Genomic DNA, 12049 nt, shown 5'->3' with positions numbered 1-12049 from the left:
ACTAACTCTTGGCTCTTTAAGCTATGAATTGCAAAGGACACTGCTCTTAAATACCAGAGAAAATGAGCATTTACTATGATTGTAGTCCAAGTGGTTGGACTACCCAGGAAAACTGAAACTCTTACTAGAGCTTTAAGCAACAGAGCTGGCAGAGCTCAGACAATAAGAGGGTTCCAATGTTGAGAATCTGGGTTCCCTGATTGTTATGGGTTTCGCCAGATGGGCCTAAATTTAGGTTTTAAAAGTTCAGCTAGGCCTGGGAATTGTCAGCTGTTAGCTAGCTCAGTCCAGCTCAAGTCTTTCCTCATTGCTGACAATCCTAGTCTCATGAGCATCTGAAAACCTCCATTGTACCCAATATTCAAATGTAACTGGAGTAGTTTTCTTCCAAACTCTATTTCAGTTATGAGGATCAGAAGTGCAGTGTCAGAATCCATGAGCATTCTGGGTGTCACTGTGCTCCAGTGTTGTCTCCAAAGGGGTCACAAGTAGGGAGTGACCATTCTGGCTACTTCATTCCTAGGTTGTAAAAGCACTGATGAGAACTTCACTGATGAGAACTTCAATTACTTCAATGTAAAAAGCAAATGTTGCCTAAAATTAAGATTTCCTACTGGTAACTTTTTTAACTGAACAAGAATTTGAGTTGGGAAGTGAGGAGTAAATTTTTAAGAACTGGAGAGGTTCAAGGTGGCTGTAATCTCAACCCAGAGACAGTCTGTTACTATTTTCTGCCATGTTAGCCACTTTTATTTCCAGATAAAATATGTTGAAAGACCTTTCCAGATCAAGATCCATATATTACCCAATCCTTTTATGAATCCAGTCAGAAGTAAATATTTTCTTGATCTTGTAAATTCTGGAATGTTTGACTGCTACCTTCTATTGCTTAACATTCCTGACTACCCACCAGTGTAGACCGCAGGGTTATTTTTTTTATGCTGTGGACTCTGATCCTTCTCGTTAGTAGTGGACTAGACATTCCTAGTAGCGTGAGCCCAGCATTTATACCCACAATAAAACAGAACTCGGGTCTGGCAGCTCCTCTAAAGGTCTAAATCATGACTCTTTCATAAAGCCCACAATAGCTTATTACCTATCATTAGAGGCATTTATTGAAGACCATAAATGGTTTCAACATTTTGACAGTGAAAATGATACTACGGTCTTCTCTGGATGTGCAGTGCACAGGTTAAACAGCTGCTTTTTGAAGTATTACTTCCTCTTACTTTGCTCTAAATGAAAAGTACCAGCTATTAATCTTTCCAGAGAGTAATGTTCTTACTTCACAACATTAGACAAACAGGAAGAAGTGACTACATTTCACCTTTCCCTTCATAATTATATGTTCCCTTCTGTACTGAATTTTTATCCTATACTCTAGATTCTGGTGTGAACTCTAATTTTTAAAGCTCAATTTTTGGTTAAGGTATAGCTGAAGCAACCTAGAGTTCAGTACTTTGCAATTATGATGTGAATGGGTTATTGTGCAGTATAAACTAATTACAGTAGTTTTTGTTAAACTCCAGACCCATCTAATGTACCCATTGAACAGCATTTACCCTGGAATCAAAATGCTGTAACACAAGTGGTTATTTCTCTTCAAATGTAGGAAGGTTTGAAGAGAACACACTGCCCTTCTTGCTTCCTTGAAGCTGTGGGCTTCAGCTCTTGTTAAATTACATTCTCTAGTTAGAAATTGAAGCTTGAAAAGTTGTTCCACTGCAGGAAATTCATCACAGGGAGAAGCTGCCTTACTTGCTCCTTTACTCATTGGTGGAAGACTGGCAGCTTCTACAGTAGAGAACTGTGTTTTCTTGTGCAGTAGATCTGGAGGGTTTGCTGGAAAATTACAGCTATTTCTATTGCATGCTCTGGATGTCACCAGGGATCATGTGTGACTAATACAGTTTTTCAGGCTGAGAGTTTTTGCTTCTGAATATTGGTCCTAAGATCTGAGCAGAGCAAAGAAAGACTATATTGTCAAGACTGTAGCTAACTGTGAGACTGTTCTAGAAAGTCAGTGCAACATTTTCATTTTCTTGTTTGCAGAATGAGATTATGGTATGAAGAACAATGTTTGGTGTCTGTGATTAAAAAGCTGTGATTGAAATGCACCATGAATCCTCAGACATGTACCAGGGTGAGTACACTCTGAAAGTGCTAGCTTTGAAGTGGCTGTTACCAAAAAAGGAGCCAAGAAAACAAGTGATATTATCAAAGCGAAATTAAAATGCTTTTTCTCCTCCAGACTGTTCCCTAAAGAGCTACTGTGTTAGAATTTGGTTTCCAAACCATTAATTTGTGAACTAACAAGCAGGTGTCAATGTACTTGTAATGCTGGAGTCTCTAGGAGTACTTCTGTAATGATATTTCTATGTTATATTGGACTTGCATCACAGTAACAAATAGTTTAAGAGGAAATTCAATGAGTGCAAAGGAGAATGTGTGTTCTTAAGCTCTTTCTAGCTCTGCTAGGGTTAAGATCAGTGAACTTGTTTCACTAAAAAAAAATGTCCAGCATGTTGCAGTCTCCTACCTGAAAGATACTTGGTATTTTCCTGTTTAAATTCACACTCCTCTGCCAGGAAAGAACATGCAACACTCAAGTAACCTTGAGCACAGAGAAACAGCCAAGGGTTAATATAGTGCAAAATCTCCCCGTGGTTTTATTGCCCCCTGCAACACAATTGCTATGTAAGTGTCTGTGGGAAAACTATACTGAAACTGTCCCTTTGAATGTATTAATTAGAATCTCTCAAGCATATTTTGACTGAAAACAGTTCAGGACACTATAAACATATTTTTGTTTTTAAAAAGAAACTATGACATGAACAACAACAAAACTTATTTAAAACTTGTTATATATTTTTGTTATTAAAGTCATACAGCATAATTTTCAACAGGGACTACTTTGATCCACATGGATTACCTTGTAACATGACATTCTACAAAACAGCAAAGCTTTTAATTCCTGGTTGTAGGTTTGGGTTGTTTTGGGCCTGAGTGTTTACTACCTAGAGACTTGCATTTGTCAGCCTCACATGAACATGGCCTTCTGTTGAGCAAAGAAGTGCCTGGTATTTATGGTCCCATGCTGTTGTAGGATGAATGAGTCATGGATTTACTTGCAAGATTAGACACCAGGGACATGTTCCACAGCAAACAACCAATGTCTATAGGTTCTGAAGTACTTTGGGGCTGTAAACCACTAGAATAATGACGCTGTTCCTTCTGAGTAACATCAAAAATGTCTTTGCTATTCAAATACAGCCTCCCATGTTATCTAAAAGACTCTGAGTAAGACAAAGACAACCAAGGACAGGAGCTGACAGGAAGGTAAGTTGGTTACTTATCACAGTTCAACATTTCAGGATATCAAATTATTTTCCAGACCTTGAGCTGGACTCACTCTCCACACAGAGAACTTCAAATATCACTGGTGTGTGTCAGAGAGCATTAAGTTCAAAAAGTCTTTAAAAGTTTAAGAAGACAATTAAGAGAAGAGCACAGAGATGCCCTGTTTCCACTCTACTTTGAGACAATTGCAGGGAGAAAATTATTTTGTGCCAGAGAAATTTCTGCCTTGGAAAACCTTCACTCAAGTTCTTTGGTAACCAGTACCATTTACTTCCTGGGCTGTGCCTGCTGCTTGGCTGTCTGCGTAAGAAGTGGTAGAGCGACCTGGGGCTCCGTTCAGATGACTGAATGCAGATACAAAGTGGCATTAGAAGTTCCATGGGTCTAGCAGCCATTTAGAAAAGCATGGGTCTTTGACAGGTTCTGTCTTACACCAGCCAGCCTCTGGTAGCTGTTTCAGATGGCACCAGTTGACTCTAAGCAACTTCATAGAGCCCTTGGCTGTACACAAAGAGTGTAGACCCTTCATTCCCATATGAACATGAACATGCAGGGCATGTTGGCCTTCAGTACTTGAAGCCAAGCCCTAAGTGTTAGTCTCCCTCAACATCTCCTCCACAGGAGACTTTCTGTGGGACTTGACACCTAAATTTGCATAGGATGTCAAGTAGCCTTGGAGTAACTATGGCTCAATAATAATGCTCAACTGATCCTATGAGAGTGATGATGTATCCCAAAATATTGGAATTTCTGCTTTTTTCCTTCTTCCTGCAGATGTACAGGTTGCTTCCTACTAATACTTTTGACTTGTATCTCTAAGGATTTTCATCCTTACAAGAATGCAAATGCCCAGAGTCAGAGTCCACTTAGAAGAATACCTACCTGTGACAGAAGTTTACAAATTCAGAATCGTACCATATGACCCAAACTAAACCATTTCTGTGGATACTGCTACAGGAAAGTTCATAAACCACCAGAACAAGGTTCTGACAGGCTAATTCCCGCAGTTTATCTCATCTTAAATTGCTCCCGCAGGCAAAACATTAGTTTTGCTTTTTAAGCAACCAGTGGGAAAGCAACTCTGTTGTGTAAAACGAAGATGTACTGTTTTGTCAAGGACATTTGTTATCTCTGACTGGGAGAGGCAGGACATTAACACTCAGAACAAGGTTACAGTGTCACAGAACTGAGAATTAAGAAGGGAGAAGGTAAAAGTTTATTTAATAAATACTTCCCAAGTAGTGCATGGGAAAATTAGATGCCATTGCCCTCTGCTTTGGCAAAATACCTTTTCCCCAAAGGAAGACTAAGCCAATCTCAAAATAGCCTTTGTCCTACAGGAAATATAGGAATTACTGAATCTGACTCTGCACATACCATTTTCTCCTTCTTGCTTCCCAGTTACAATCCTATTTTGTGCAAAACTAACGCATTGAGTAACTGGAATGCCTTGATGAAAATAACATACACACTTTCACACTGGTGAGATCAAACAGAAACCTTTAGTGCAAGAGATCAGCATCTGTGACACTACATAAACCACAGTACAGAAAGACAAGTCCTACCCCTTAAAGTTGAAACCGACATAAAACAGAGCAGGTCAGAGAGGAACAGGAAAAACTATACAAATAGTTTGGGCTTATCCCTATAATTAGTTGATTCTAGTACTATCCATTCATCCTCGCTTAGTTTAGTGGAAGAGTGGGAAAAATTACATAGTATAAAATCTTCAGTGTTTTGTAATTGATTTACAATTTAATTCCCTTCTGGATTAGGTGTTATGCAAGAACCGCAGACATTCACCTCTACTGCTGTCCAAATCAGGAAGTTAAACAGTTTCTGTAACCCCTAAAATAGGACTGTATTCTTACTTATGCTGCAGCTCTTTATCTTGGAAAAATGGACTTTAAAGTTTGCACTAATTCAGGACACATTCCTTGTCTGTTTTGGAACAAGAACAAAAAAATTATTCTGGATTCTGAGATATACCTGCACAACATGGACAAATAAAACAGTGTGACTGATTTCCATACTTATAAACTTTCTTTCCCACCCTGGAGGGTAAGCTTGCTTTCATTACCTAAGGTGGGGTGATTGAGGAAGTCAAATATTCAGTCATTTCATGCTGATACTATGAGATTGCATCTCTTTTGCCTTAAATTTCTTTAGAATTTTGTTTCAAGGATGCGACTGTGTTCTGGATTAGGTAACACTTCATACTTTTAGTCTCTACATGCTCACACAGTTAAGTGTGTGCTGGTTCAAAATGCCATCTGTAATTACCTAACCAGTGCCTGCTACTTCATACAACACTGCCTGTACTCAGACCTGCATTTTACATCCCCAGCTGTTTCAGGCAATGTCTTTGGTTTGAGCCATCTTTCAAAGCACAGGTTCCCCCTTATCTTGGAACATGAGGCCTTGCCTTTCCAGTGTGCACTCAGGCATAGAGACTGGAAGGGAAGGCTCTTTTTAACCTGGGGTTCCCCAACACAGATCTTAAATTGCAGGAAGACAGATCTTTGAAAGATTAGGAAAATGTGGTTGATAAATACAATTAAAGGGACTGCAAAATGAAGCTTCAAAGAAGTAAAATATTTCATTTCTATCCCTAGGACTCACTCGTGACCTTTTCATTAATGAATGACATTTTCGCAACCAGTCTATCAGTGACACTTGCCCTCCTTTCAGAAATATGTTGTGATCCTTATCATGTTGCTGCAGTTTGTGATAGCAAAATGGCCTAAAGCAAATATTGAGCTCATGTAATTTGGCATAACTCCATGGAAATTACTGAAGCTATGAATGCTTCTCAAGGGGCAGGATCAAACTCATAGAGTGTACGTGTATCTCGTTTTCTAGGAGCATATTTTCATTTTTGAACATTTCAAAAATGCAATTGTGACTTAAAAATTATTTTGACTTCCTCCCTCTCGCTAAGGACTCAGAAAGCACTTGCCATTTGGTTGTAAAAGAACTCCTGACCAATTTCACTCTCAAATATTATTTTATTTATAAGCTGTGAAGAACTAAAAATAGCTGTGTAGGTAGAGGAGAATGGCCCTTTTATCTGGGCTCTGCATTCAATAGTGGTGATTTCATGAGCTGTAGCCAAATCAGGAAATGGGCAGATCAAATTTCTCATGCTGTTAGTGCAGTTGATATTACCTCAGGGAAGTGATTATTGCCTCAGAGTTTGTTATAATATGGTGAACACAAACAATTTAAAATCACTGTGTACTGCATCCTCTTCTGATTCTCACAAACCAGCAAGGGACTTTTCCCTCCTTGAAGGTGCTGGTAGATCTGTATTCTCATGGACCTGACACACCGGAGACAGCAGTGCTGCATACAACCTAACTTGCAGAGCCATTACTGTAGTCTTATCTTCACAACAGACTTAAGCACAATCACAGTGGTGGCCCGATTGCCATCTTAAAGCTTTTCAAAAACTCAAGTGAGCCTTCAAGCTGGAAGAAAATGGCTTGCCACGGGACTGAAGCTTCATCCTGCAGATGATTGACATAGGTATGGAGCCAGGACACAGGGACAGCTTTGCTGGACATGGTCTCACTATTAGTCCCATTGCTTAAACGCCCTGATTGCATCAAGCAAACTGGAGAGAATATACCACTCTCTACACTCAAATGAACAGCACAAATCCCAGTTGGATCAGGTCAGGATGTGATGTAGACAGCAACAAGCTGTCTCCAGTGACTCTCCAGTATCCTGGCTTATCTCCAGATGCATTTGGATGGGAAAAGACTTCTGACCAACAGCCATGTGGGATACATCTGGACCGAGGATGAAAAAGAACACAAACTTGCTGCTGCTTTCGCACATACCATTTGTTCAATCCTAGCATAAAATTTTCTGTTCGCTGTTAACTGAAGATCTGACAAGTTAGAAAAGAGCACTAGTCCTTGGCACTAGCAGTGCTACCCGCCCGCCCCGCCCCCTCCCCCCCCCCCCCCCAGGAATCAGAAATGCATTTAGTAGCTACCCTTTATGAGCATTTTCTTGATTTCCCAGCCAGCAGCAAAATACTCCAAAGATGAATTTCAGTCTGTTCTATGCAGACAATATACATAAGCAACTCCTAAGGGCATAATGAGATAAACAGTGGAGATGCATTTCTATGAAAAAGTATTTTCTGTATTTTCAGATTTCACGGAGCTGTTTTATCATCCGGTTCCTCCAGTTCCACATTAGGGTATCCCTAGTTTGATATTGTGTTTTTTCTCTCATCCTGGTTTCCCACTCCTGTACTATTTTTTTTTTTGCTGGACCTCCTTGCTTACAATCCTCGAAGTGTAAAGATATGTTTCACTTTTACTTTACTCCATTACCAAATATTTATTATACAGAATGAGAAAGGAATCTAGTTTACAGTGCTCACTAGTGTTCAGAAAACATACATTATAATTTTTAGTTCAGTTCAGCCAAGTCAATTAATTTTTCAACTCTATTTTGTGTCATATTATGGTACAATTTTTATCTGAGGAATGTCTTCTATACATAGGAATTAATCACAGTGAGCACTCAGAGAGCATATACAACTTAAAACATACTGTATCCTCCCTGTGATACACATCTTAGATGGTTTCTCCAGAGTAGGGTGATCATTACTCTTGAAGATGCTTCCTCAGTGCAAAAGTTTTGCCATCACTAGTCTGTAGTAAAACGCAAATGAAAAATATTTATATTAGTATTACTACTGTAGAGTTACTGTAACTGCCTCCACTGTCACCCATATTTAGAATACAAAATTAATGAAGATTGATGAATAGCAATAGCACAGTCTAAAGATGGAATAGTGGCCTCTGACCTAAGGCACATTTTTTCTTTGCCACGTGGAAGGGGTACACAGTGTCTCTGTGTCGCCTTTTCCTCATTTCCTGAGTGCAAGATGTTGTAAGATCTTTATTACTTAGTGGTAAAGCACTTGCAAAACTTTAGGCTTTCTGAGGTGCATGCAGGGGCCCATAGACTCTTTAAACAGCTGTTGAAAATATATCAAGGTGCAGAATTTGGCTTAATGAGGCTTCCCAGATACCTGAATGGGAGTGGGTTCCTCCGCCCCAGTTAAATGTTGTGGGAAAAGCTGACTCTCTGTCTTTTGCAATATTTTATTATTATATAATAACTCTTCATTTCAGTCAGTGTCTCATCTATCTTCCATGGCTTCATTTAAGGAAAACCTTCCAAATTCAGATAAGATGGACTTCACATTTTTTTTAAGCCATGACAGACTAACCTATAGAGTTGGTTTTTCCTCTGTCTTTTAATGTTATATATTAGTACAAGCCTTTTATCTAAGCAAAATAATGGACTTGGAAGTTGTGCAGAACCTTTGCAAGAGTGAAAGCTAATTCAGAAAGAAATGAGACATGCAGTTTTTACTACCAATTTAGCAGAGTAAGACAAGTTTCTCAGCTAGTCCAGTGCTCTATTTAAGCTAACGATTGATTTATGCTGGCTCTGTATTTGGTCTTCCTTTTTCATGCTGTCCTGTGTGGTCTACAGAACAAACATCCCATATACTAAACAAGATCTTTAGAATAACATTTCAGTTTAAAAAATACTTTTTAAGATAAAACTTCATTTTCCACAGAATTTTCCTTCATATGTGAAATGTTGGGTAACATCTGAGGGGGCTGTTCTGTTTAATATTATTATCAATGATCTGGACAATGGGATCAAGTGATCTCAGTCAGTTTGCAGATGCCACTAAGTTGGGTGGGAGTATTGATCTGCTGAAGGGTAGGAAGACTCTGCAGAGGAATTTGGAAAAGCTGGATTGATGGGCTGATGCAAATTTTGTGAGGTTCAACAAGGCAAAGGGCTGGATCCTTCACTTGGGTTGCAACAACCCCATTCAACCTTAAGGTGTTGGAGTGTGCCCAAGGAAGGGCAACAAAGCTGGTGAAGTGTCTGGAGCACAAATCTTATGAGGAGCAGCTGACAGAGCTGAGGGTGTATAGCCCGGAGAAAAGGAGGCTCAGGGGGACCTTATTCTCTACAACTCACTGAAAGGAGGTGGCAGTGAGCTGAGAGTTGGTCTCTTCTCCCAAGTAACAAGTGGCATGATAAGAGGAAAAAGCTTCAGGTTGCACCACAGAGTTTTATATTGGATATTAGGAAAAATGTTTTCCTGGAAAGGGTTGTTTGATCACTGGAGAAGGTGCCCAGGGAAGTGGTTGAGTCGCCATCCTAGGAGTTATTTAAAAGGTGTGTAGATGTGGCACTTAGGGACATGGTTTACTGGAGGACTTGGCAATGGACTAATGGTTGGACTTTATGATCTTAAAGGTCTTTCCCAATCTAAATGACCTCATAATTTTAATTCTGTACCAGCAAAGAAAAAAAATTGCAGCCCTGTTGATTCTGAGTTGTTTTTCTTTCACTGACAATTTTAATTAGCTTCCAGAATAGTCTGAACTTTTACCTAACAGAAGCATATTCGTTCTCCATTAAGAAGTAAAATATTTTCATTTTTTAATACTAATTACCATAAAAATAATAACAAATGAGGAAAAGAATCAAAAATATGAACAGTTCTGTATTTTCTGAGATTCGTCCCAAGGCCACATTATTATTTTCCTAAACATGCTCTAATAATAATACCCTCTAAGATCTCTTGAAATTTTCCTAGTTTCAACAGGATAAACTACTGCTTTTGGTATTATTATTTGCTGTTCTTTTCACACTAGCACTCACATACAGTGTATCAGCCTGTCCTAAAATCTCATTGATTTATTCTCTCACACTCAGTGAAATTAGGATAAAATTGGAGTTGAGTCTTGTCTTCCCCTGATGTGTGATCACTGTACATTTTACTGTTGTTAATGAACACTGACATTACATATTGATTGTTATTACAGACAAACTGATTTATCTTTGAGACCCCTGTGTGGTCTTTGTTCTGTGCATGGCCACAAGGTGCAGCTTGTTTCTTCAACATCTATACCATACCACTGATGGAGAAAGAAGGCTTCTGAAATGACACCTAATGCCTTACAACCAATCAATGGTTTACTCCTATATTTGGTAAGTGTGCAACTTTTTGGTCTCCCCAAAAGTTAATTTTATTATATTTGGCACATTGAAGAGAGACCAAAATGAATGGGCAGCAAAATATAGTTAAACCTACGTGAAGAAAAACTACGGAGATTCACACTACAGCCATTTTAATTACCAATCAGACTACAGTTATGCATGATGAGAAACAGCTTATTAAAATAGCTAAACTTAAGTTTATTAGTAGAAATAATTGATTTCATAAAATTCTGTTGTAACTTCCTTGTCTGAGCACTGTGACTGATACTTTCTGGACTTGCCACAGTATCAATCAGTCCTATTTTTAAAGAATTGCTTATTTTTAACAGTAGTTTTACACAATCCAGTTTGGGTGCATCTCTCTGAGAGATGGGGTACCATGTACCCTGTTTATGGCATCTCCCTAAGGAACTGCCCCGACCACTGTTTTAAAGTGGGTCACACTCCCATCATATAGGCCTAACTCCATTTAGAATCAAGAAGCTGCCTTCAGACCACCCTGTCCTTGGTCCTGATCCCCTACAGACCCCCATGGCTGTTTCTTTCTTGCTATTTTTCATATAGGGTGCATGCACTCCCATGTAGACTGTATGACAGCTTCAAAGAGAGTAGCATTTCTATAGCCCAAGAACATGCATGGTTATTGCATGCTATGGGAGAGTAATGGGAGAATGCTTAGGGGTCTTTGAGAGTGGAGGGCTGATGGGGAGATGCTGGAGAACATGCTTTGCTCTTCATTCTTACTGCTATAGCAACAGTCCAGAGGAAACTACCCCCACAATCACACTTGGAGGGGAGTGGAAGAACACAGAGAATACAGTTGTTTTATTCCATCCTGTGCAGACAACCGAAAGACCAGATTTGGAAACAAAGCATGCAGGTAAGTTATTACACAGTGTGGACGTACCCTGAACTGATTTTTTTGCAGCTTGAATCTGACTTTATGTATACACATATGAGATGGAATTCTCACCTGGTTGGCTTAATTTCTTTTACCACTTCATTTTATTTGTTGACAATTCAACAGCTTTGTAGATTGAGAACCAAACACACAAATTTAAGAGAGCTTTTTATTGACTTTTCCCATTACTTATCCCAACACTGGCTATTTATTTTACAGCTTCTAAGATGACGCTTATATCCAGATTTTGAGTACTGTCTTCACCACCTCTACCCCTTAACTGAACGGTGACTCAGATACTACAGTGCAAGTTGTTATACATTCCTTTCAGGAATATTTAGAGAGAAGCTTCAGCTATAGAGATTGTAACCAGATCTCTGTCTGTCTGAAAGGCTGTTTATGTTTGGGTCCAAAGTTCTGGTTTATATCCATTGCTAGAAGTGCTTAGTTACCGTTTAACTGTAAATTATGCTATTCATATGTGTATTTGATGTAATTTCTTCTGCTGTAAGTGACATTTCAAGTTTTGCTCTCAAGGACTTAGAGTAGAAATCCCCAAAGCACTTAAATCACTTGAATACTGGAAAATTTCAGCTATTGCAAGCTGCATATTAGTTTCTGCCATTGTGCTGATAATGTTACTTAGAAAAGCCTGATGGCAAATACCTAAACCCATCACAGTTAAAAAAAAAAAAAAAAAGAAATCCAAACCAGCACCACCTCCCTGCC

The 12049-nt window shown here is 39.0% G+C and overlaps 1 protein-coding gene and 1 long non-coding RNA gene across 5 annotated transcripts in view; one reads left to right on the top strand and one right to left on the bottom strand.

Annotated features, from left to right (window-relative positions):
• RERG (RAS like estrogen regulated growth inhibitor) overlaps positions 1 to 12049 on the bottom strand; it is a 104127-nt gene that overhangs the window by 40217 nt on the left and 51861 nt on the right. The window lies entirely within an intron of this gene.
• Positions 2090 to 10257, top strand: LOC139669635 (uncharacterized). Its single transcript, XR_011697291.1, has 3 exons — positions 2090 to 2143; positions 3274 to 3339; positions 10245 to 10257. It is a non-coding gene; the product is annotated as an uncharacterized lncRNA (long non-coding RNA).

This window comes from Pithys albifrons, chromosome 3, assembly GCF_047495875.1.
Source record: "Pithys albifrons albifrons isolate INPA30051 chromosome 3, PitAlb_v1, whole genome shotgun sequence".
NCBI classification, from domain to species: Eukaryota; Metazoa; Chordata; class Aves; order Passeriformes; family Thamnophilidae; genus Pithys; species Pithys albifrons.
The sequence above is the reverse complement of the archived record's forward strand: the minus strand, read 5'-3'. Positions and strand labels throughout refer to the sequence as shown.